The 27,067-nt window shown below is 36.3% G+C and overlaps 1 protein-coding gene across 8 annotated transcripts in view; it reads right to left on the reverse strand.

Annotated features, from left to right (window-relative positions):
• Positions 1 to 27,067, reverse strand: part of LINGO2 (leucine rich repeat and Ig domain containing 2) — a 1,190,714-nt gene that overhangs the window by 492,698 nt on the left and 670,949 nt on the right. For all 8 annotated transcript variants that reach the window (XM_060301024.1, XM_060301022.1, XM_060301023.1 and 5 more), the window contains one exon: positions 17,644 to 17,729. The gene's annotated coding sequence lies outside the window, so the exon portion shown is untranslated. The remainder of the gene's footprint in view (positions 1 to 17,643; positions 17,730 to 27,067) is intronic.

Raw genomic sequence — 27,067 nt, forward strand, 5'->3', positions numbered from 1 at the left:
GCCATGCAATCAAAAAAAAATTGTCTTAGATAGCCTTGGTCTTTTGCTCTCTCAAGAAAATTTTAGAATCACCTTTCAAGTTCCATGAAAAATCTTGTTGGGATTTTTATTCAAACTGTAGTTAGTTCATAGTTCAATTAATGGAGAATAGATATCTTGACAGAAGAAAAGTCTTTTCTTTCATATTAGCATATCTTTCCAACTGTTTAGATCTTGTTTAGAGGTTTTTAAATAAAATATTATTTTCCCATAAAGGTGATTTTGTTAGATAAGCTTTCATTTAACTTGTTTTGTAAATAATATTTTTTGCAAATTTAGATTACTATTTGTTCCTGATATAAAGTAATACATTGATTTTCATACATTGATTCTATATCCAGCATAATTGCTGTACTCTCATAAAACCTTATCTGATTGAAGATTTTCTAGTGCATTCTATTTAGATAGAAATAAAATCTTGAGTGCCAAAATAAAGAGTGAATACATTTTTAATATCAATTCGAATATTTTCATAAGAAAAATTTGATTCACAAAGTCATCTGAACATGAGCATCGTTTCCTATCTAAATGCTTGTGTGAAGACAAACCTATCCTTTCTCTAATATGCTTCCAGGAAAATTATAATCATATAATAAGCAACCCAAACATGTTTGCTGTTAAATGACAAACAATGAAGACATATAATCAAAACCAATGCACAAGTACAGGATCAATTAAAGTCAGGAGCCTAAGAGGGAAAAAGATGGGTGTAAATATCAAAGTAGATAAAAAATAATAATAATAGCGCAGTTAAAGCATTTCAAGAAAGAACTACACCAAGAATAACTTATTTATTATTTAAATTTTTGCTCTCATAACAGCCTAGGAGAAAAAGCCATGTTACTCTCTTGATTACAATCCATCAATGGCATTCTACTGTACATAGGGACAGGTAGAGACTACTTACATAAAACATTATTCATGAGACAGTCTCTACCTAGTGCTGAAATTCTATCTCCCACCTCCCCCTGCCTTCCACAGTACACTCTTGCAGTACTAACGATTTTGTAGTTCCCTACCCACACCTTGGAATCTTTTACCCATGTGCTATTCTCTCTGCATATGCTGACCCCTGTATCTGGACGGCCCTGTATCCTTATGTGCCAGATGGACACATTCATCCTGAAGGACTCACCTCAACATATTAGTACTTCCACATCCCATATTCCCCATGCATTTTCTTCCCTTTCATTTTTATCTTCTGATTCTTTGTTTCTCAAATAATAACGAGCATTTGTTAGTACATTTCATTCACGTGACAATGGTTAGTAATTTTTGAGTGTTTCTCTGATGCTGGGTACTATGTTAAATGCTTTACAAGCATTATGTTTTTCAATCACTACTTCAAATTTATTAAAGTAAGTACTATTATTATTGCCAGTTTACAGATAAGCAAACAAAAATAACTTACTGAAGTCACATGCTGATTTGTGCTAAGACCAATATTCAACACACGTGTGGTTACAGGGGCTGGCCCCACTCCTCAGCCTATTTATTTACTTCTACCCCTAACCCAAGGGTTACATGTATAGTAGGTTGCCTCACTTATAGCCTTGCAAGACTCTTCTGTGAGTCTCCATCCTCTCTATGTCTTCTACCTCAGAGGCATGGTAGTACATTTCTTCCACATGCATAAAATGAGGAGGAAGAGAAATAAATAAAAAATCTGGAGAACACCAAAAGAGAAATTTGCACTTTCTGAAGTCTCCTTTGATGTCAGATGTTTGCTCAATTCTGACTGCTCCCTTTCCAGAGTACAGACAAGTGAGCGTTTTAGAAGTTCTGTGAGAAACTGTCCAGTGATACACACATTGGAACCAGGTCATCTTTCTCTCTCCATCCCAAAGTATCACTCTGGAGACCTGTGAAGATTCTTTTCTCTGATATGCATGGCACAAACTGGACACACAGACATATGTAATATTTGTTAATCTAAAGCTTCTAATCCAAGGAATGTCTGTGAAAAATAAAAGAAGTGATCTGGAACAATATTCTTTTGGGGCAAACTACTTCTTCCATTATGAAGGATCAGCGGTCTTACCACACACACATGTTATGAATCATCTTGTATCCATTCCTCCTAGGCATTTATTTAAAATAATGTTTAACTATCTCTACTCTAAAAGCGTTTTCATCACTTCCTGAGTTTGGGAGCTTCCAGAACTATGGGAGTAAGAATCATTTTCTACAATCTATGAAGAGAGGGCACCTCCCTGAAATTGCTGAAGTGCTGTTAAGTAGCCACTTAAAATCATAAGTGAACAGGATCTATTGCAGAGCTAATTCCAGATGCAGAACAGTCAAGCAGTGTATCATGGAAACACAAAAAGCTGGAGAGATGAGGAAGAAATCCTGACCTGTCACAATGGTTAAAAAAAAAAAGTTCTCATGGTCTCTGTGTATGATAGTTCTCTTTCATGAAAACAGAAACTTTTATCTCGACCAGGACCAGTTACAAATCTCATCACATAGCAAAATAAAGGCCTTTTCAAAGAGGACTGAAATGCTGGCAAGGCACACAGTGAAGTCTTAAGATATATTAATGAGACTAAATTATGTACCAAAATCTTAAATCCTCAATATTGTCACCAAGTCATGAAGAAAATTATTATGTAAACACTAGTTCCAGGAATATAAAACTACCTTTCCCACTAGGAAAAAACAAACAAACAAACAAAAACAAAAGAGCAACATTGCATACAGGTTTCAAATTAATTTTTTTTTTTTCTCTTGAGTCATCACTACTTTCTTTGTCCCTCAAAGAAAAAGTTGCTGGGAGGCATATGTTTTGAATAATAACAACTCAGCCCAAGCATTCTCACTGAAAAAAATTAGCAATCCAGACAGGGTACCACAAAGTGAATCTTAATGAGAATATTTTACAAGGTAAATGACAGAGACTATAATTATCAATTTCTCTCAATGCCGTTTAGGTTCAGGTTTATAGGACGTAAGGAGAAAACTACTGGGAAAATTTACTTGATGTGAATTTATGAATTGGCAAGATTACTTTGAAGAGATGAACAACAAATTGCTCTTTTAGCTTTAGTTCACATAATGCACCAGATGTCATAACCTCAGGAGCAAACAATTTGTCACAAATAATTCCCTGAATTTTTTTTTAATGTTTTATTCCTCTATAATGAAGAATGATACTTCTGCAACTTTATTATAAATTTCTTGAAGGTGCGGTCAATGTTCTACTATACTTTTGTACCTCTCTGGGCCTAATACAGTGTGAGACATATGTTTAGAACTCAAAAACCACTTGCTGATTAACTAAATGTCCTATTGTTCTCATTTCAGCTTTGTTATTTTTCCTGTGACAAACTCTTATCTTATTCATCATGAGTAATGCCTTGCAGTTCAGTTATGTTAACTGAATCACTGTTAATACATCTGAATCTTTTTTTTTTTTTTTTTGTGGTGCGCGGGCCTCTCACTGCTGTGGCCTCTCCCGTTGCGGAGCACAGGCTCCAGACGCGCAGGCTCAGTGGCCATGGCTCACGGGCCCAGCCGCTCCGCAGCACGTGGGATCTTCCTGGACCGGGGCACGAACCCGCGCCTCCTGCAACGGCAGGCGGACTCCCAACCACTGCGCCACCAGGGAAGCCCTATCTGAATCTTTTTTCATATCTGGAAATATTTTCAAGAATTTGATAGGCTTTGTAACTAAAACTCTATCTTACTCCCACTGATCCTCTTAAAACCTGAAGTTCCCTCTCCAAAATCCATTTGCCATTAAGTGGGTCCTTGTCACTTGCTTTCTGATCTGTTGCTTCTGGTACCTGTGTGATGACCACTGCCAGGCTCACCTAATTCTTCATAGACAAACCCTCACCTTCTCCTCCATCCTACCCTTTATTTTTAATGGGAAATTGTTTTATTTCTTTGATTAATAGAAAAGTTCAAAAATTTTTTTGCCATTTGTATTGTTTCTTCAGTTAATTGCTTATGCCCATTGCCAATTCTATTTTTCCTAGATCTCTTCATATATTAGGATATCCTTTCCATATTGCAAATGCTTTTCCTGATTGTGGTTTGCCTTTTGATTGTTTTTTGATTATTTTATTTTAAATTGATTTTTATTGGAGTATAGCTGATTTACAATGTTGTGTTAGTTTCAGGTATACAGCAAAGTGAATTAGTTATACATATACATATATCCACTCTTTTTAAGATTCTTTACCCATATAGGTCATTACAGAGTACTGAGTAGAGTTCCTTGTGCTATACAGTAGGTTCTCATTAGTTACCTATTTTATATATAATAGTGTGTATATGTTAATCCCAATCTCCCAATTTATCCCTCCCACCTTTTCTCCCTCGGGAACCATAAGGCTGTTTTTGACATCTGTGACTCTATTTCTGTTTTGTAAATAAATTCATTGTATCATTTTTTTAGATTCCCCTGTCCTACTCTTGAACCTTCCTTGATCAACTACCCGCCCTTGAAAGTCTGCCTTAGCTATACACACTAATCACATTGTTTATCTTGAATGCTGCCCCCAAATTAGATACTCTAAAAACTGGAAAAGAGCAAAAGCCAAAAGAAACTATGAAGTGTCTAAAGCAGTACATGCCTATTTTAGGGGACTTTGGATACAGAGGCAAGCTGCTAACAAGACATGGAGCCCAAATGTGAATTATGATGCTGCATTACAGGAGTCCAATGTGATAGCATGGATTTGTTTAATAATCACCCATAAAATAAAATCCTAGCACCACTGAGTGTATGCTCTATTCCAACACTCCCAACAGGACACTACAAAATTATTTTGCATTAATTTGCAAAAAAGTAAATGGTGCTTAAATTATGAGAATGGCATAACTGAAATCCAAAAAGCAAACAAAACATATTCCACCATGATGTTCTGGCTTTTTCATCTGATGCTCTGAAAATATGCATTTAAAATGATAAGAAGGAGAATACTCAATACAAATTATGTACTGTGTATTCCACATATAAATTTTTTTATTGAATCTCCACAATAACCCCAAATGTTAGGTGTTTGTATACCTACCTTACAGTTAATGAATCTGAGCTCAAGAGATTTAGCAACAAGTTGAAGGTCAACAAGGATGGTGGTAATTTTAGCCTCACTGGGTTGTTGAGAAGCATAGATGGAACTGTGAGTTGAATCAATATCAACAAACACTGACTGAGTCTTTCTCAGTTGTCACAAAGTTCCGTCTTTGTTATTTCATTTAATAGTTTTAAGTGGGTAAAGGGACATTCGGTAAGAATATTAGTATGGACCCAGGTCATATGTAGCCTTTTGTTCCTCCAGGTTAGGATTCATGTCTTGTTCACAGCTGCACTCTTAGTATCAGACAATGTTCCTGGTCCATAGAAGATGCTCAGGAAATACCGTACTTACCAAAGGAAAAATTATCATCTGACGTTCTTAAAAGAGGGTTACCTGGAAATATTTAGAGGATTTACAAGTGTCTTTACTATTATCATAATACTATTTTATGTGCTTTGTAATTTTCAGTGAAGAAAATATGTTTGCATATTGTTGTTACCAAAGAAAATAACTGCTGAAGTCATATAAGAGAATTTCTAAACATGAAGGAATATATCCAATAGAAACCAGCAAGTGACTTGCAAAAGTTCATTTTTAAGATTTATCACACATTCTTATCTTTCTTAAACATAATAAACTGGACATAAATGTATTTTCCTGTGTCTAAGGAATTTACTTCAATATAACAATAATTTCATTTTTCTAAGTTTTCTAATCTGTACATTTGAGTGTGTCTTTTATTTTATCTATTGCTATTCTGTCAGCTGTCCCTTTTGGACACTGCCAGTATACCTGATTTAAATGGACTCTCTGCCTCTTTCTAATTTTCTGTAGTCTAGAAAAACAGACAATAGAATCAGTTGGAATTATGCTTAATATAAGAGCAAAACCCACATAGATATTATATCTGTTATTAAATTTCATAATCCTTTTAGAATCTTAGTCAGGTCCAAAAATCAATCACTTAAAGGTAAGTGAAAGATTGGTATATCTGCAAAACTACCCGAGAACTAGTAGAAAAATACAGCCAATACCAACTAAAACATGATTGCCAATACTGAAAACTCAGCCTTTCAGTAGAGCAAGGCTTTAAAACGTCTGGATTGTCCAGCCTTGTGGGCTTCCTCCCTGCACAGCATGTGAGTGACAGCCCTTCTCTTGCACCTGACTGGGCCTCTGGGGCAAGGAGGTGCTGCATGAAAGGAAATCTGAGGAACAGAGATGTTAACTGCCTGGTCCAAGATCACAGAACTACCGTGTGGCTGACAGGGTCTTGGTGCTCCAGCCAGATGTCAGACCTGTGCCTCTGAGGTGAGAGAGTAGAGTTCAGGACATTGGTCCACCAGACACAGCCCAGTTCCACATAATATCAAACAGCAAAAGCTATCCGAGAGATCTCCATCTCAATGCTAAGACCCAGCTCCACTCAACAAACAGCAAGCTACAGCGCTGGACACCCTATGCCAAACAACTAGCAAGACAGAAACACAACACGACCCATTAGCAGAGAGGCTGCCTGGAATTATAATGAGTTCACAGACACCCCAAAACACACCATCGGACATGGTCCTGCCCACCAACAAGACAAGATCCAGCCTCATCCATCAGAACACAGGTACTAGTACCCTCCACCAGGAAGCCTACAGAACCCACTGAACCAACCTTACACACTGGGGGAAGACACCAGAAAAAACAGCAACTGCAAACCTGCACGCTGTGAAAAGGAGACCCAAACATAATAAGTTAAGCAAAATGAGAACACAGAGAAATACACAGAAGAAGGAGCAAGGTAAAAACCTACCAGACTAAACAAATGAAGAGGAAATAGGCAGTCTACCTGAAAAAGAATTCAGAGTAATGATAGTAAAGATGATCCAAAATCTTGGAAATAGAATGGAGAAAATACAAGAAATGTTTAACAAGGACCTAGAAGAACTAAAGGGCAAAAAAACAATGATGAACAACATAATAAATGAAATTAAAAATTCTCTAGAAGGAATCAATAGCAGAATAACTGAGGCAGAATAACAGATAAGTTACCTGGAAGATAAAATAGTGGAAATAACTACTGCAGAGCAGAAAAAGAAAATGAATAGGGCTTCCCTGGTGGCGCAGTGGTTGAGAGTCCTCCTGCCAATGCAGGGGACACGGGTTCGTGCCCTGGTCCGGGAAGATCTCACACGCCACGGAGCGGCTGGGCCCGGGAGCCATGGCTGCTGAGCCTGCATGTCCGCAAACGCAGCCTGCATGTCCGCAAACGAAGCCTGTGCGTCTGGAGCCTGTGCTCCGCAACGGGAGAGGGCCACAACAGTGAGAGGCCCGTGTACCACAAAAAAAAAAAAAAAAAAAAAAGAATAAAGAGAACTGAAGACAGTCTCAGAGACCCCTGGGACAACATTAAACACACCAACATTTGAATTATAGGGGTCCCAGAAGAAGAAGAGGAAAAGAAAGGGACTGAGAAAATATTTGAAGAGATTGTAGTTGAAAGCTTCCCTAATATGGGAAAGGAAATAGTCAATCAAGTCCAGGAGGCACACAGAGTCCAATACAGGATAAATCCAAGGGGAAACACATCAAGACACATATTCATCAAACTATCAAAAATTAAATACAAAGAAAAAATATTAAAAGTAGCAAGGGAAAAACAACAAATAACATAAAATGGAATCCCCATAAGTTTAACAGCTGATCTTTCAGCAGAAACTCTGCAAGCCAGAAGGGAGTGGCAAGGCATATTTAAAGTGATGAAAGGGAGGAAGCTACAACCAAGATTACTCTACCCAGGAAGGATCTCATTCACATTCAACTGAGAAATTAAAATCTTTACAGAAAAGCAAAAGCTAAGAGAAATCAGCACCACCAAACCAGCTTTACAACAAATGCTAAAGGAACTCCTCTAGGCAGGAAACACAAGAGAAGGAAAAGACCTGCAATAACAAACCCAAAACAATTAAGAAAATGGGAATAGGAACATACATATTGATAATTACTTTAAATGTAAATGGATTAAATGCTCCCACTAAAAGACACAGACTGGTTGAATGGTTACAAAAACAGGACCTGTATATATACTGTCTACAAGAGACCCACTTCAGACCTAGAGACACATACTGACTCAAAGTGAGAAGATGGAAAAAGATATTCCATGCAAATGGAAATCAAAAGAAAGCTGGAGGGGCTTCCCTGGTGGCGCAGTGGTTGGGAGTCCGCCTGCGGATGCAGGGGACAAGGGTTCGTGCCCCGGTCTGGGAGGATCCCACATGCCGTGGAGTGGTTGGGCCCTTGAGCCATGGTGCTGAGTCTGCGCGTCCGGAACCTGTGCTCCGCAACAGGAGAGGCCGCAACAGTGAGAGGCCCACATACCGCAAAAAAAAAAAAAAAAAGAAAAGAAAGCTGGAGCAGCAATTCTCATATCAGACAAAATAGACGTTAAAATAAAGACTATTAAAGACAAAGAAGGACACTACATAATGATCAAGGGATCAATCCAAGAAGAAGATATAACAATTGTAAATATTTATGCACCAGACATAGGAGCACCTCAATACATAGGGCAAATGCTAACAGCCATAAAAGGGGAAATCAACAGTAACACAATCATAGTAGGGGACTTTAATGCCCCACTTTCACCAATGGACAGATCATACAAAAGGAATGTAAATAAGGAAACACAGCTGTAAAAGATACATTAAACAAGATGGACTTAATTGATATTTATAGGACATTCCATCCAAAAACAACAGAATACACTTTCTTCACATGTGCTCATGGAACATTCTCCAGGATAGATCATATCTTGGGTCACAAATCAAGCCTTGGTAAATTTAAGAAAATTGAAATTGTATCAAGTATCTTTTTTGACCACAATGCTATGAGACTAGATACCAATTATAGGAAAAAAATCTGTAAAATATACAAACACACGGAGGCTAAACAATACAATACTTAATAACCAAGAGATCACTGAAGAAATCAAAGAGGAAATCAAAAAATACCTAGAAATAAATGACAATGAAAACATGACAACCAAAAACCTATGGGATGCAGCAAAAGCAGTTCTAAGATGGAAGGTTATAGCAATACAATCCTACCTCAAGAAACAAGAAACATCTCAAATAAACAACCTAACCTTATACCTAAAGCAATTAGAGAAAGAAGAACAAAAAAAACCCAAAGTTAGCAGATGGAAAGAAATCATAAAGATCAGATCAGAAATAAATGAAAAAGAAATGAAGGAAACGATAGCAAAGATCAATAAAACCAAAAAGCAGTTCTTTGAGAAGGTAAACAAAATTGATAAACCATTAGCCAGACTCATCAGGAAAAAAAAGAAGACCCAACTCAAGAGAATTAGAAATGAAAAAGGAGAAGTAACAACTGACACTGCAGAAATACAAAGGATCATGAGAGATTACTACAAGCAACCCTATGCCAATAAAATGGGCAACCTGGAAGAAATGGACAAATTCTTAGAAAAGCACAACCTTCTGAGGCTGAACCACGAAGAAATAGAAAATATAAACAGACCAATCACAAGCACTGAAATTGGGACTGTAATTAAAAACCTTCCAACAAACAAAAGCCCAGGACCAGTTGGCTTCACAGGCAAATTCTGTCAAACATTTAGAGAGGAGCAAACACCTATCCATCTCAAATTCTTCCAAGATACAGCAGAGGGAGAAACACTCCCAAACTCATTCTACAAGGCCACCATCACCCTGACACCAAAACCAGACAAAGATGTCACAAAGAAAGAAAACTACAGGCCAATATCACTGATGAACATAGATGCAAAAATCCTCAACAAAATACTAGCTAACAGAATCCAACAGCATATGAAAAGGATCATACACCATGATCAAGTGGGGTTTATCCCAGGACTGTAAGGATTCTTCAATATATGCAAATCAATCAATGTGATAAACCATATTAAAAAATGAAGAAGAAAAAGCATATGATCATTTCAATAGATGCAGAAAAAGCTTTTGACAAAATTCAACACCCATTTATGATAAAAACCCTCCAGAAAGTAGGCATAGAGAGATCTTACCTCAACATAATAAAGGCCATATATGACAAACCCATAGCCAACATTGTTCTCAGTGGTGAAAAACTGAAACCATTTCCTCTAAGATCAGGAACAATACAAGGTTGTCCACTCTCACCACTCTTATTCAATGGAGATTTGGAAGTTTTCACCATAGCAGTCAGAGAAGAAAAAGAAATAAAAGGAATCCAAATTGGAAAAGAAGAAGTAAAGCTGTCACTGTTTGCAGATGACATGATACTATAGATCCTAAAGATACTATAGAATCCTAAAGATGCTACCGGAAAACTACTAGAGCTAATCAATGAATTTGGTAAAGTAAAAGGATACAAAATTAATGCACAGAAACCTCCTGCATTCCTATACACTAATGATAGAAAGTCTGAAAGTGAAATTAAAGAAACACTCCCATTTACCATTGCAACAAAAAGAATAAAATACTTAGGAAGAAACCTACCAAATAGGTAATAGACCTGTAGTCAAAAAAATATAAGGCACTGATGAAAGAGATTAAAGATCATACAAACAGATGGAGAGATATACCATGTTCTTGGATTGGAAGAATCAACATTGTGAAAATGACTCTACTACCCAAAGCAATATACAGATTCAGTGCAATCCCTATCACACTAGCAATGGCATTTTTCACAGAACTAGAACAAAAAATTTCACAATTTGTATGAAAACACAAAAGACTCCAAATAGCCAAAGCAATCTTGAGGAAGAAAACGGAGCTGGAGGAATCAAGCTCCCTGACTTCAGATTATACTACAAAGCTACAGTAATCAAGACAGTATGGTAATCGCACAAGAACAGAGATAAACCCATGCACATATGGTCACCCTTTTTGATAAATGAAGAAAGAATATACAGTGGAGAAAAGACAGCCTCTTCAGTAAGTGGTGCTGGGAAAACTGGACAGCTACATGTTAAAGAATGAAATTAGAACACTCCGGAACACCATACACAAAAATAAACTCAAAATGGACTAAAGATCTAAATGTAAGGCCAGACACTATAAAACTCTTAGAGGAAAACATAGGCAGAACACTCTATGACATAAATCACAGCAAGATCCTTTTTGACCCACCTCCTAGAGAAAGGGAAATAAAAGCAAAAATAAACAAATGGGACGTAATGAAACTTAAAAGCTTTTGCACAGCAAAGGAGACCATAAACGAGACGAAAAGACAACCCTCAGCATGGGAGAAAATATTTGCAAATGAAGCAACTGACAGAGGATTTACCTCCAAAATTTACAAGCAGCTCATGCAACTCTATATCAAAAAAACAAACAACCCAATCCAAAAATGGGCAGAAGACCTAAACAGACATTTCTCCAAAGAAGATATACAGATTGACGACAAACACATGAAAGGATGCTCAACGTCACTAATCATTAGAGAAATGCAAATCAAAACTACAGTGAGGTACCACCTCACACTAGTCAGAATGGCCATCATCAAAAAATCTACAACCAATCAATGCTGGAGAGGGTATGGAGAAAAGGGAACCTTCTTGCACTGTTGGTGGGAGTGTGAATTGATACAGCCACTAGAACAGTATGGATGAGAACAGTATGGAGAACAGTATGGATGTTCCTTAAAAAACTAAAAATAGAACTACCATACGACCCAACAATCCCACTACTGGGCATATACCCTGAGAAAACCATAATTCCAAAAGGGTCATGTACCACAATGTTCATTGCAGCACTATTTACAATAGCCAGGACATGGAAGCAACCTAAGTAACCATCATCAGATGAATGGATAAAGAAGATGTGGCACATATATACAATGGAATACTACTCAGCCATAAAAAGAAACGAAATTGAGTTATTTGCAGTGAGGTGGATGGACCTAGAGTCTGTCATACAGAGTGAAGTAAGTCAGAAAGAGAAAAACAAATACTGTATGCTAACCCATATATATGGAATCCAAAAAAAAACTGGTTCCGAAAAACCTAGGGTCAGGACAGGAATAAAGACGCAGACATAGAGAATGGACTTGAGGACACGAGGAGGGGGAAGGGTAAGCTGGGACGAAGTGAGAGAGTGGCATGGACTTATAAATACTACCAAATGTAAAATAGATAGTGGGAAGCAGTCACATAGCACAGGGAGATCAGCTCGGTGCTTTGTGACCACCTAGAAGGCTGGGATAGGGAGGTTGGGAGGGAGACGCAAGAGAGAGGAGATAGGGATATATGTATATGTATAGCTGATTCACTTTGTTATAAAGCAGAAAGTAACACAGCACTGTAAAGCAATTTTACTCCAATAAAGATGTTAAAAAAAAAAAAAGTAGATCTTTTCTGGTAGGTTCTGGCCTTTTTAATTTTTAAAAACTTTTTTTATTTTTATTATTATTATTTTTTGTGGTACGCGGGCCTCTCACTGTTGTGGCCTCTCCTGTTGCGGAGCACAGGCTCCGGACGCACAGGCTCAGCGGCCATGACTCACGGGCCCAGCCGCTCCATGGCATGTGGGATCTTCCCGGACCAGGGCACGAACTCGTGTCCCCTGCATCGGCAGGCGGACTCTCAACCACTGCACCACCAGGGAAGACCTGGCCTTTTTTTATTGATGGTTGTTCTGAAAATAGTTGCGGTTTTGGTGTGCTCATGAGAAAAAGTGAGCTCAGGGTCTTTCTACTCTGCCATCTTGGTCAATCTCTTGATAAGCTGAATTTTTAATTTGGAAGAGATTGCCAGGCTTGCATATATTTAATGACATGCTTTTATACAATTTTTCATTGTCTAATGTAAAGTGGAATTTTAGAATCCTTTAGACTGAATGTTCATTCATTGTAGCTTAATAAAGTTACCACCTTTCTTAATACTTCCTCTAAATTTCTACTTGCCTTTTAATTTTGGGGTACCTAGGGAATTGTTGATCTGAGATAGCAATACCACCCTTCTCAGACATCATGGAAATGTTAATTAAAACCATAATGAGATACTATAACACACCCACCAGACTGCTAAAATTAAAATCCCTGATAATTGCCAAGTGTTGGTAAAGATGTGAAGCAACTACAACTCTTACACTCTGCCAGTGGGAATGTAAATTAGCACAACCAGTTTGGGAAAGTAGCAGTACCTACTAAAAGTGAACATATAAGAAACATATAATTAATTGCATATCCAACAGAAATGTGCACATACATGCCCCAAAAGACAAGTATAAGAAAGTAAGAGCCACAAAGTAGCCATGATAAAATAGTATATCACATTGAAAGGTAAGTTACTATTACACATAGAAGTCTCACATAAGTAATATTGAGAACAAGAGGCCACACACAAAAAAACAAGTATTAATACATATTCTATTATTCCATTTATATAAAACTCAGAAAAAGTTGAAATAATTAACAGTATTTGAATTTAGGAAACTTGTTACCTTATGGAGGGTTTGGATTTGTGACTTAGGAAGAAAAAGAGCACCTTCAATTATATTGGTTATGCTCTGTTTCCTAATTTGAATGGTTAATACACATGTTTGTGGATTTTGTGATAATTTATTGAGTTGTTCACTTATTATTTGTGCACTGTTATTAAGCATATTTCAACAAAAATCTTTAATGAATCAATTATATATTATATATGATATATATAATGTCAGATAACATAGATGAGATTAAAATAGAAAAATAAAAATCAGTTAATTATTCCACTAGTGCATATACTTCAAGTCTTTTTTTCTATATGTATATTCATACATGGACACTTACTTAGCATTGATAATTTTTCTGTTAATAGAAATTATCAAAATTGTTTAAGGAAAATAAGAAAATCTGAGTAAACCAAGCTTCTATAGTGTAGAAGCATGAAGCATTAAAAAAAGAAAGAAAAAAAAAAAACTACCAGAGCCAAAATAATCTTTCATATTGATTTACCACTAAATTTTCCTAACTTTAAAAAAGTAGGAAATTCCCACACAATCCAAAAAAAGAATCTCAGATCTTAGCGAGTAAATTCTAGAGTGATAAAAAGTGCTTTTCATTTTTTTTCTTGAGCAAGACTTTTTTCCCTTGTGATTCTTTGATTAGGGCTTCTTTTTTATTTATTCTTTTTCTCTTTTTTCATGAATAATTACCTATATATTTGATTTGTTTGCCCTATTGGTCATTTTTTTCTCTCATAATTTTCATCATTGTCCTTGCCTGCTGCATTCTACAATGAGAAGGAGCCTTCAATCTGCTTTCCACAAATCTGATTATATTAGCTGTTGCCTTCAAAGGCAGATTTAATTCTTCTATTGCATTTTCTGTTTCCTTTCGATCCTTTGCATTTCAACTTTTTCAATCTTAATGCCTTATATTTCTAAGTTAATCGATGAATGTGTTAAGGCTAAAAAACAACTTTCTAAGATATTTTTCTGTGTTTTGTATTAACTCATTGACCTACATATGATTTACCTCTGAGACTTTCCTTTCCCATGTCAAAGTAATCATTATCCAGATCCTGTTTGACTTTGATTGTGTTGTTGCTATTGTTTGCTTCTAGATTTGAGAATGTGATAAAATCTAATGAAGGGTGGTATTTTTCAACAGACAAGTCATAAGACTGACCCTTAGCCCTTGGTCCTACTGATAACATGGTTTTTAGTAGAAAGACTCTAAGCTTCACAGTTGAAGAGTAAACTGTGAACAATCTCAGGCCTAAATTCCAATTGGTATCGGACATTCAAATAAAAGACGTCTGCTAGAATGTTGGTGGACCACCTTCTCTCCACACTCTGTGGTTCTGTGATGATATGATAGAGTTTAACAACACACAGACACACACACACACACACACACACAGTACTATCGTCACCTATAGGGACTATCTTTCTCCTTGGTTACAATGTATTTCCCTAAGACCTTCCTTTCTTTCTAGCCTTTTCAGAGGGAGCAGGAAAGATAATCCTCAAATGGATGTTGATATAAAGGCATTGATTGAAGGGAGGTACCAATGGCTGCTTAGCTTTCTGAGTCATACAAATCTTGAATCTCTGAATCAGCGGGCAGAAAGTAAGTGAGGAACACAGAGTCTCTCTATATTATTTAAGGCCATGGGTTTGTTCTACTCCAGACTGTGAATTTCAATTTAGCAATGTGGAGTCTTCCCAGAAGCTAATAATAGATTGGCTGAAAGTCTCAGTTTTGAATTTTGTCATAAATTTTCATCTTTCTCTATGCCCTTATAGTCATTTTAAGCTGCATCAAGCACAGTTAAGATGGTAGAACTTCCAAAAAACAACTATTTCTGACATCGTAAACTAGGATTAAAAAACCATCCCACCAGCCTCATTTGGAGGAAAATTCAATCTTCCTCTAATATTTACTCACAACCAAAAGTCACTCCTGAACATCTGTGCCATATGACTTTGACACTGATGGCAAAATAGTCATTAATAACATAGCACATGTAAATATTTGGATCCATTTCAGTAGAACTGAGAAAGCCACAAAACTGTCTTACAAAGTGACTTTTCATTGCTGACTCAGTGTTCATTTTACTTTGCCCCCAAAGTGCTGTAATTTCCTTTGGTATTTTTTGAAATAAACGAGTTACATTTATTTTCAGGCTTTTTCAGTATAGTGGGGAGATGAGTTCATTTTCATTTCATAGCTGGTCAAGACCCACTTTTATCTCTTAGAATTATACAAGGTCTATACACTGCTCAGGAAATGACAAAGCCCAGCCTTCTAAATACAATTTAACTTCTCTTTTCAAAGGATAAACATAATGAAAAAAGAAGAGGGAGAAAAAAACGTATCATGAGAAAATCAGCAATATATCACACATCAAAATTTTAAAGTCTTGGTTTCGTTTTTTTTTTTTTTGCGGTACGTGGGCCTCTCACCGCCGGGGCCCCTCCCGCCGCGAAGCACAGGCTCCAGACGCGCAGGCTCAGCGGCCATGGCTCACAGGCCCAGCCGCTCCGCAGCACGTGGGATCCTCCCGGACCAGGGCACGAACCCACGTGCCCTGCATCGGCAGGCGGACTCTCAACCACTGCGCCACCAGGGAAGCCCTAAAGTCTTGGTTTCTTATAAATAAATTTAAAATAAATCATTCCTATAAACTTTCAACTTTTTTTTTCACTTTTTTTCATGTCAATTCTTTCATATAGCTCTTTTAAGATGTTTTATCATTGTCAGTTTTCTTGCAACGGTTGCATGTGAACAATTTGGAATTTGATCTTTTTGTCTCTTAGATTATAAAACAGGCTTCTGGCTGTATGTTGAGGCAGTATGGAGCAATATAAAAAGACCTGGGCTAGAAGATGGAAGGTCTAGGATTGATTTGCCTCATATTAGCTCTACTGACGCTATGATTTACTGTCTGGTTTACAGGCTAGTGTCAGTCTGCACATGCTAATTGGTCTGCACCATGAGGAGTATGGAAATGGAGAATAAGCATTAGAAACTTTTATAGACATTTATTAGGGTGATTATATATCTGTAAGATAATGACAATAATAAATATGTGGACTTGTATATTTTGTGTCTACCTTTTAATCGTTTCATTTCTCTAGCAATTAACTTTTAGCAATTTTATAAAAGCATTCAGTCTGTAATGAATTAAAATGAATTAACAGTAAACTGACCCTTAACCACAGGGTCTGAGAAGCACTGAGCTATATCCAGTAGATCAGTTAACCTGTTGGAACCTCAATTTCTCCATCTGCAAAGATATGAGCAATGGTCCCTACTTTGTCTTTCATAGAGATTATGTGAATACTAAACAAAATTACTTATTCATAAATTATTTGTAAGCTATAAGACTTCATATAAGTATATGGTTGTTATAGTCTAAGTAAAAATCATTTGGGAAATAGCATGGCAGCTCAGCTAAAAGAAGGTTGGCATTTATTACATACCCAATAAATGTTTGTTGGCTTTATGAGTAAATACAAGAACAGAAACTCTGGCATCAGACAGAACTGCATTCTAACAATTGTCTCAGGGAGCAATTTGTGACTTAAGGCAGGCCACGTATCTTTTAATAGCACTGTTTCTCCATCTGTAAAATGAGAATATTAATAGCTTCTATCTTTAAAGGTTGTTGTGAGTATTCAATAAAATAATGCAGTAAAGTATTTAGTACTTGGCACGTGGAATGTATTCAATAAATATTAGTCATAACATTTAGCTTTTAGCTTTTTCTTTGCTAAGGAAATGTTCGGTTGTTCATATGCAATTTCTTACTTAATTCTTAGGAAAATATAACTAGGTAACTACCATAATCTCCATTTTTAAATTAGGAAAGTATGAATGAAAGAATTAAGCAACTTCACAAAGTCACATAGCTACTTTAAATCCCTGTCTGTCTATAGCAGAATTGGAGACTTTTTCCACCTAATACCACCTCCCTAAGGTATTCTAAGTAATGAGAATACATTTTATAGGCTACATTTTAGAAACATTCTCATTTTTATTTATAAGCTATGAAGATTTTTTGTGTGAGAAACAGCATCAACAGATTTAATAACGCATAAAAGAGATACCCATGAATCATCTTTTCACTTACCAATTTGACTTGTTGGTATCCTCATGCTGGTGGTGGCCACTTTCAGTGTTCTGCTCTGAACCTCTTCTCATAACCCTATTTGACTGCTGCCAAAAAAATGTAAAAAGAAAAATGATATTTACTTCTAGAAGAATTTCCATATATTAATGACCAGAACAATAATAATTCAAATTTACATAGCATGATTTATAAAGCTTTAAAAGAAACAAAATAGGGATTAAACTTCTTCACATGTTTGGGGTTTTGCATCTTGAAAGCAAGTATATTGTCATGTTTTATCTTGGAATTCTTAGAACATGACAAAGTATCTATCACCTAGGGACTCATTAAATTCTTTCTTTTTTGTTGTTAAACAGATGAAAGAATGAAACTCATGTTCAAATACATTCATATATTTGAAGATTTTCAATCTTCCACTCTGGAAGGCAAAATGGTATTTTGTTATAATGTAGCTGTTTGCAGAGAAGAAGAAAATAAATCTGAAGGAGAAAATATTTTTGCCGTGCCAATAAACCTGACATTTAAAGGTTAAAATTGACAATGAAGTCGACATGCAAGACACAGATTATTCCTTGTAGCTTCAGTATTTAAAAATTATTGGATGAACCTGAAAATCTATTATCAAAAATAATTATTATCTATTTATACAGGAAAATTTAAATTCGATGAATTCAAAGTTTGAATTTACTTTTGGAGTAACTGTAAAGTTGAAAAAGGGAAATAAAATACTCTTTTTAGAATTAGAATGTGTTTTCCATTGTCCTAACGACTCTTCTTATGCTACTTCCCAACTCTACTCAACCCTCTGCAATCCATAAAAAGAGAGAAGGATAAAGGAGAGAAAGATAAGTTGACAAAAAACAGTAAATACTATTCTAGGATAGAATATTAACTCAAAAAGGTGTAATGAGGTGAAATGCTTTCTTAAAATAATTAATGTCAATCGCTTTCCTTCACACACCATACTTTTATACCAGATTGCCTCTTTGACATTGCCACTTGTGTGACCAATAATAATAGTCATATCATATCATAATAGTGATTATTATTTTGTTGCTTACAATGTATCAGGAACTGTTCTTATCATTTTAGAGGAAATATCTAACTTAATATTTACAATAGCCCTATAAGGTAGGTATTATTAACCTCCCTCTTTTTTAAAGATGAGAAAACCAAGTCTCACTTTTAGTAAATTATTAAACCACCACTACTAATAACCAATAAAGTAGGATTTGAACCTTTTCCAGAACCTATTCTGTTAATTGCCAAGGTATCTACTACCTTCCAAACTTAATCCAAACTAGAACTCTTGATTTTCCTGATGTACCTACCTAGGTCTTCCCCCACTGCTTAGGAAATTGAGACATCTGCTTTGTACTCAAGCCAGAAACATAGGGATCCTCCTTAATAAATTCCTTTCCCATGATAATTATGCACCCTAAATACAGCTAAATCCATACAGCTCTCTTCTTTCATCAGCTGAAGCCACCATCATCTGTTACCTAGAGGACAGCAAAAGCTTTCTACCTATTCTCACTGATCCTCCTCTTGACCCATTCTATAATCCATTGTTTATACTCTGGCCAGGGTAGACTTTTGATAGCATTATTCATCATTTTACTACTCTGCTTAAAATTCTTCATTGGCTTTCTATTGCACTGATTGAAATCCAATTTTCTTATTGTTACCTACAAGCCCTGACACGAACTGACTACAGCCCACCTCTCAAATATTACCTTACACAGTTCTCCTTCACTTTTTATTGGGCTCTCACATACTCTTCTACTAATAAGCCATGGTCTTCAGCACCTAAGGACATTATTTTTCAGGAAATCAAGCGTAGAATGCTCTGCAACTGGATCCTTTTCATGCCTCAAGTTCAAAAGCCACTTTCTCAAAGAGGTTTATCCCACTTGATAAACCCCAAAGTAGTTTTTTTTTTTTTTTTTTTGTGGTACGCAGGCCTCTCACTGTGGGGCACGATCCCGTGTCCCCTGCATTGGCAGGCAGACTCTCACCCACTGTGCCACCAGGGAAGCCCCCCCAAAGTAGTTTTGATGATAAACCCCAAAGTGGGTTTGGGGTATCAAGTGACACTTGATATCACAAAGTGTCTTCATTCCCATCACAACCTATAATCATAATTTAAATTTATTTGTCTATTATCTCTCTTCTTCACTGGATGTGGGATTCATGTGAACAGGAATCTAGCTACTAATAAGTAGCTCCTAAATATTTCTGATTAATAAATGTATGGATGAATGAATAATACTGTTAAAGTATATTCAAACTAATTATTCTTCCTTATATTTATTCATTCCCAAAAGGAAGAAATCTTGCATTTAAAGAAACGAAATACAAAACCATAGAAAAAATGATTTTCCTCATACTCATTCATGTATATATGCTTGCTCTTTTTAGATATTAAAACAATTTCTATTATGAAAAATAGATTTATTTATATATTTTTTCTTAACAAGAATCATACTGAAGACCACAAATGTATCCATTAGTTATTTTCTGAAAGGTTCCCAACTGTAACTCTCTCAGTGTGGTATTCTGTGGGGAATACTGATATTACACATACTATTAATTTTGGATTTGAGCATAAATTTTATAAGTATGCACAGGCCAGGGTTAAATATTTAGAGACTTGTAAATTATTTGTGTCCTATCTGTAGCTCTGATCAAAAACAAGCCAAAAAGAGAAACCAGTAACTCTCAAACAGCACTGAAGTAAGCTTGTACACAATGAGGCACTAATATTATTACAGGGCATACACTTTGGTTTTATTCACACAAAACATGACATATAAAGATTTTATTGGTTTCACTAGCAGAGTATTTTTCTATCTGAATCATTCTGCTAAAATACATAAATCCAATAAGCTTTGTTTCTGTATTATTATTATTATCATTATCAATATTATTATTATGTTTTAAAACATTGCTTTTCAAATTTAAAGTGAATATGAGTTACATGGTATCTATATGCACATTAATCAAACCTCAGATTTTTGATTTGGTGGGTCTAGGGCAAGACTCACGAGTCGGTTTTTTTTTTTTTGCGGTACGTGGGCCTCTCACTGTTGTGGCCTCTCCCGCCGCGGAGCACAGGCTCCAGACGCGCAGGTTCAGCGGCCATGGCTCATGGACCCAGCCGCTCCGCATCATGTGGGATCCTCCCGGACCAGGGCACGAACCCGTGTCCCCTGCATCGGCAGGCGGACTCTCAACCACTGCGCCACCAGGGAAGCTCACAAGTCTGTATTTATCACAGGCTTAGGTTATGCTGATGGTGCTGATCTACTGACCACATATTGGGTATCAAGAATTCAGATTATAGTTCCAGATGATTCAAAATTCATATTGTGTGCGTGTGTGTGTGTGCTTTCCATGTGCAAAAATATTATAACTATAGCTAATAGAGGGTTTTAAACTTACATTTCCCTTTTTCAAAAAAGTGCCATTACTGTGAGATCAACAATACTAAGTAAGCATTTAGCAAACCTTACATACATCTACTCTTATTTTTTTTTTTGTAATTTACCAATAATTATGAATAAAGATTTCCCTTGCTTTGAAAATAAGTGTTTATCTTGATGTCACCTAGTGTAGACTCCCTTGAATTTAACAATACATAACTAAATAAAATAGTGACTTTTTGTCACTGGCTAATAGGATTTTAGGTAACTTTTGCTTTCTTCCTCACTTTTTTCTATATTTCCAATGACTTTTACCTTACAGATTTTAACTACCATTTGTTAAGTCCTACAACACCATGCTAAGTATGTGTGTTTATGTAATTTCATATAAAAATGTGATATCTCAATTAATTAATAAATTTATCCATTAATGTTAATAATAATAGTTATAGTTTTTAGGCATTTACTAATGGTCACATACTATATTAATGTTTTGCATGTATTAATTCATATAATCCTCATTAAAAAATAATCTATTAATATGTTGAGTTTTTGAGGCAGATAAATTAATTCAAGATTATATGGCCTAAAAGTGGCAAAACTGAGATTCAAATTTAAGTATGTTATACCTTATTTTTATAATAAGGTGAAAATTAATATTTTTTGAAGAATCAATTAAATATCTTCCTTAATGGAAAATATTTCAGGCAGCCAATAATATTGCAAGAGAAAACATAGGACTCAACCTTTATATTACATGTTTTACTAAAAGAATATATGTTAAAATAAGAACTATGTGCAGGAGCACAGGAAAAGTCATTATAAACTTTACAGAATACTGATTCTAGTCCTTATTTCCAAAACTTAGCAAAAGATTATTTCATTGCTAAATATTACTTTATTACCGATGATGACCTTTCTGAAAGCATGAGTTTTATCACTGTTGAAAGGATGGAAGAAAAATAACTAGATATTGAAAGAAATAAATTTTTAACAGTTGTGCACCAATATAATAAGGATATGCTTATTTCTGACCTTTTTAGCTAATTTCCAAATAGCAATATATTTCATAAGCATGTCTCCAAATTCCATTAAAGAAACAGACGCCATTGGTTATACCTACAATCACCATTTCTCTCATTATGAGTGCCATTACTGAAGCATGTCTTACCTATTGGAATCATATACCTACACACACACAGGCACACACACACACACACACATATATCCATATAAGGGAATTTTGGGGGATTATGACTATTGCATTTTGGGAAAACTTTAATAGGAGCACTTCCAAAACAGAATTTCAACCCTAATAATAAATTATTCTCATCTAGTTTGATAGATTATGTACTGCTATGATTTCATGTGAGGTTCACTTAAATTTCCAAAGAGTTGATATTATAATCATTGTAGGTTATAATGGTTGCACTTAGATTCAATACCAAATCAAAAACTTCTAACAACACAGAAAAGGCATAGTTTCTGTCCAATACATTAAGATGGCTCCTTTCTAAAAGAAGTTTAACAAGAACTGGCCAGTTTTCATTTTCTTCACTACTTCTGAGAGCCAACCTCTCATCTTCTTTGCCTGCATCTTCAAATGCTTTCTTCAACTTCTTTGTAAAGAAGCATGTAAATGCCTCCGTAATATAAAGCATCTCGTTTCTGATTATGTTCCCAAATCAATCATTCAGAAGTTATTCTTTTTGAAAGTAGTTGTGGAATTGTTCAGGAAATTCCTGGTGCAAGACCCAAGTACAGGGGTAAAAATGACAATAGTTTAGATAAATTTCAGACAGGAGCAAAGAAGAAAAACACATTGTATATAGAAGTGTATACTTGGGGTGGGGTGGGTCAAAACTGAAGGAGAAAGTATTGCTAGGAGGAAGAATCTGAGAATTTTAATACCCCTGGGTTCATATTAAGGTATTTGACCACTTCCTAACTGGCTTCTTAGATTTCAGCCTCTTTTCTATTCACTGCTCCTAAAATGCTTCCATGCTTTCCATCCAGTATTCTTACATTAGTTTAATTTTATTTATTTATTTTTTAATATCCAAACTCCTATGTCAGGCCTTGACGTTCTTCTATAATCTAAAATTTGAAAGAGGGTAGATGGACTTTCCTGAAGAAAGAAAGGATATTGCTACCTCGCCTCTATTACTGCACCCGATTCTTAGCTGAGTGAACTGCCTGGACAATGGTCTTGGCCCTTTTTCCTAAACCAAGTCCTTCACCAATTTCACCAGATTAAATTCTCTAAATCAAAGCTAGAAACTTATCAATCCTTTTTCAAAACATTTCTAAGGCTTCCCTTTCTCTACAGAATAAAGCGGGAGAATGAAGCCAATTTCTAACTCCTTAGTCTGGGCCTGAAGACTTCAACTGTCTTTAATTCACCTTTTCAGACTCATTTCTGCAAATGCATAATGCAGATGTGCATTGCAAACTGCAAAGATCTTCATCACTGTGAGTAATTTCATTCTTAAAGTAAATCTGTGAAGTGAGACTACTGAAACACAGAGATGTTGTAACTACCCTAAGTCTTTAGTTAAGCTAAAAAATAGTGGAAACCAGGGTTGAATCTTCTACCTTGAGTCCACGGCCACAAACAACTTCTCTGTCATCCAAACTGCATCATTAACCACTTTTTGGAATACTTTATTTTCCTTTCTCTAAATACAGACTTATGTCTTTTTTAACCTGAAAAGATAATGAAGTGTGGACTGAGAGTGCAGGCCCATCAGAGGTTATAAAGATCATTTAAGCACAGTTTAAGAGAGATTTTTACCTAGCTTATGGAGCTCTGCCAAGATAATTCTCTCATCTGGTGGTAGCTTCCTAAATTACAGATACATTATATACGAAGAATTAACCAGCTTCCCACATTGGCTTTGCGTTTCAAAACCTAAGAGTTGCCAAGTATCCAAATCTCCTTTGAGCTACACAAGTTTAGGACAGGTAGATTCATTTAATATAAAACAACTTTTCTTAGAATTAATATTGTTTCTCCTTAAACCTATCATCATCATTTATCTAGATACCCACTACCATAGAGAACCTTATTGCCATTCCTATTTCCAAAGCAATGGACTAACTGTTGATAAAGTGTTTTTATGTGTACTGAAGGCATTTTGGAAATAGCTCTCAGATCAAACTAAATGAGTTCCAGTATAAATAAAGAACCTGAGACATTGCAGATGGCACTCAGCAAGATACTGGTGTGACAGCTAGAGAGATGCAGCGTGACCCTCTGTAACTGATGTTCTGTATTGAGGGCAAGGTCTAATAACATGAGTTCCAACATGAACTTGTGTGGTCAATGCAATCTGTATTAAACCTAAATATGCACTTTGACTGCTGCTTTAGTGAAATTAAAAAAAAAGATAAAAGCCAAACTATAACTAGAATGGTAGTTTGAGTCACATTCAAACCTCAACATAGCTGTCAAATATGTACTTTCTATTCTAATGAAGGTGAGAAGTGAAAGCATATTCCTATCATACATGTGCCTCACAGTGAACATTATTTCAGCTACAATGAAACATGACTTTATTTTAAAACCTCTGGCACATTTTACAGTTTGATCCATTTTCTAACACTTTCAAAGCTGTAGTTCATTAAATTACACTTGTTTTATATAAGCCACTCAATATCTACTGTTGATCTACAAAGATTTATTTTAAATACATTCTACTTCCTTCATGTAGATCAATACAGACAGCCTCCTAAAGAGGTATATTGTTTCACCATCGTAGGAAAAGCTTCACACACTGGTGAGTTAGGTAGAATTGAAGCGAACACCTCGGGATAACAGGCTACGTTCTATCTACAGCCTGACAATTAATCAGGGGCTCTGGTGTCAGCAGTGGCTTCTAACTGCATCATCTTTCCTAAAATGCTCTTCACCTGTGTCAGGTGAGCGAGAATTGCTGAATGAGGTTTGGTTGTCATCATTTGGTTACAGCTTAGTGACAGATAATCACCCCATCTTGAAGTCGTAAGTAACTCGGGCCATCCAGGCTATCTCCCATTCAATGTGGGGATACTGGCTTTTGTTGACAAGGGTCCCCAGTGCAGCTCCAATGGTATGAAAAAGGAGCTGAAACAACAACGCAAACTATTGGATAAGAATGTTTACATGCCGTGGAAACCAGCCTCCTTGTATCTGTCACACATTGGTCCAAATTTTGCCCTCTAGATATTCAGAAAATATAGAATCCTAGTTCCACATGGCAGCTCTTCGAATAATTGAAGGAAGTTATCATTGCCCTGCAGGGACATGGAGCATCTTTCCGACTCAACATCATCACTTTCCTGAACATAAAATGACAGACACATTCCTCACATGACATGTTTCCAGACATTTCACCAGTCTGGTCACTTTCTTTTGGATGCACTTCCATTTGTCAATGTCTCCTTTTAAAATATCTTGAACATCCTATGACTTTTCTGAAGCTTCTAGCAGAAACGGAACGCCCAGAGAATACTGGGAAATTTCTCTCATCTGTGAAGAGTGATGAGACCTAAACTTAAAGAAAACTTCCACTTCACAAAAGTAGACAAAGAACTAACCGTTAGAATATTAATGGATCAAAAATTCAACTCTAAGCTTAGTGGTGTTGCAGAGTAGTATCTGAGAGAATGTTGTCTGTAGTGTTTTGTTTGCAACCCACAGGCAACACTCAGTTGTCTATATTGTCTGCTAAACCTCCAAAATTTTGGACTCTTTGTCAGAGAAAGGACCTGGGTCATGACTCTCTCCTTAGCCAGCTAAGTAACCTCAGGCAAGTCACTAACATACATGGTTTTCAGTTTCTTCAGTACTGTAATAGTGATTTTTGTCTGTCAATTTGACTAGATCACGAGGTGCCCAGATGTTTGGCTAACCATTATTTTTAGGTGTGTCTGTGAGGGTATTTCTGGTGAAATTAGCATTTGAATTGGTGAACCTAGTAAAGTGGTTTGCCTTCTTTGATGCAGTGGACATCACCATATCTGTTGAGGGCCTGAATAGAAAAAAAAGTTGGAGAAAGAATTCAGCCCTTTCTGCCTAATTGCTTGAGATGGGACATAGATCTTTCCCTACCCTTGACACTCCTGGCTTTCAGGCCTTCAGACCCAGACTGAATTACACCACTGGTTTTCTTTGGTCTCGCAGCTTGCAGAAACCAGCTCTTGAGACTTCTAGCTGCCATAATTGTATGAAACAATTCCTTGTAATAAATCTCTCTCTCTGTCTCTCTCTCTCTCTATATATATCTTATTGGTTCAGTTTCTCTAGAGAACCCTAATACAATCATCAAATGAACTAGATATCTCTAAGATTCTATGTAAACTATAATTTGTCCTGGTGAGAGATTTCAATGTTTCAAAACTTCTTGTTTGTCAGGAGTCATGTCTTTGTTTATAATTTAGCCCAGTTGTAAATAGTTTCATCTTCCATAAGATCTGAGAAAATGTTTTGCCAGTTCCACCGTATTACTATTTACATATTCATTTGTTGTTTCACCTAGCAACTTAGCTTTGTGCATACGTGAGCATATCACAGTGCTTGACAATATGGATGATACAAAGGAATATAATTGCAGCTCTTTCCCTTGAAGAACTTACAGTCTAGTTACTACATTTAAAGATACTACATTTAGGGCTTCCCTGGTGGCGCAGTGGTTGAGAGTTCGCCTGCCGATGCAGGGGACACGGGTTCGTGCCCCGGTCCGGGAAGATCCCACATGCCGCGGAGCAGCTGGGCCCATGAGCCATGGCCGCTGAGCCTGCGCGTCCAGAGCCTGTGCTCCGCAACGGGAGAGGCCACAACAGTGAAAGGCCCGCGTACCGCAAAAAAAAAAAAAAAAAAAAAAAAACCCAAAACAAACGAACAAAAAGATACTACATTTAAAGCAGTAAAAATATGAGCGTCAAATGTTGATGACAGTAAACAATAATGGAATTCAGAGGACAGAAAGATCAACAGGGCCTAATAAGATGGAAAGGCC

This window comes from Globicephala melas, chromosome 6 (genome assembly GCF_963455315.2).
Source record: "Globicephala melas chromosome 6, mGloMel1.2, whole genome shotgun sequence".
NCBI lineage: Eukaryota > Metazoa > Chordata > Mammalia > Artiodactyla > Delphinidae > Globicephala > Globicephala melas.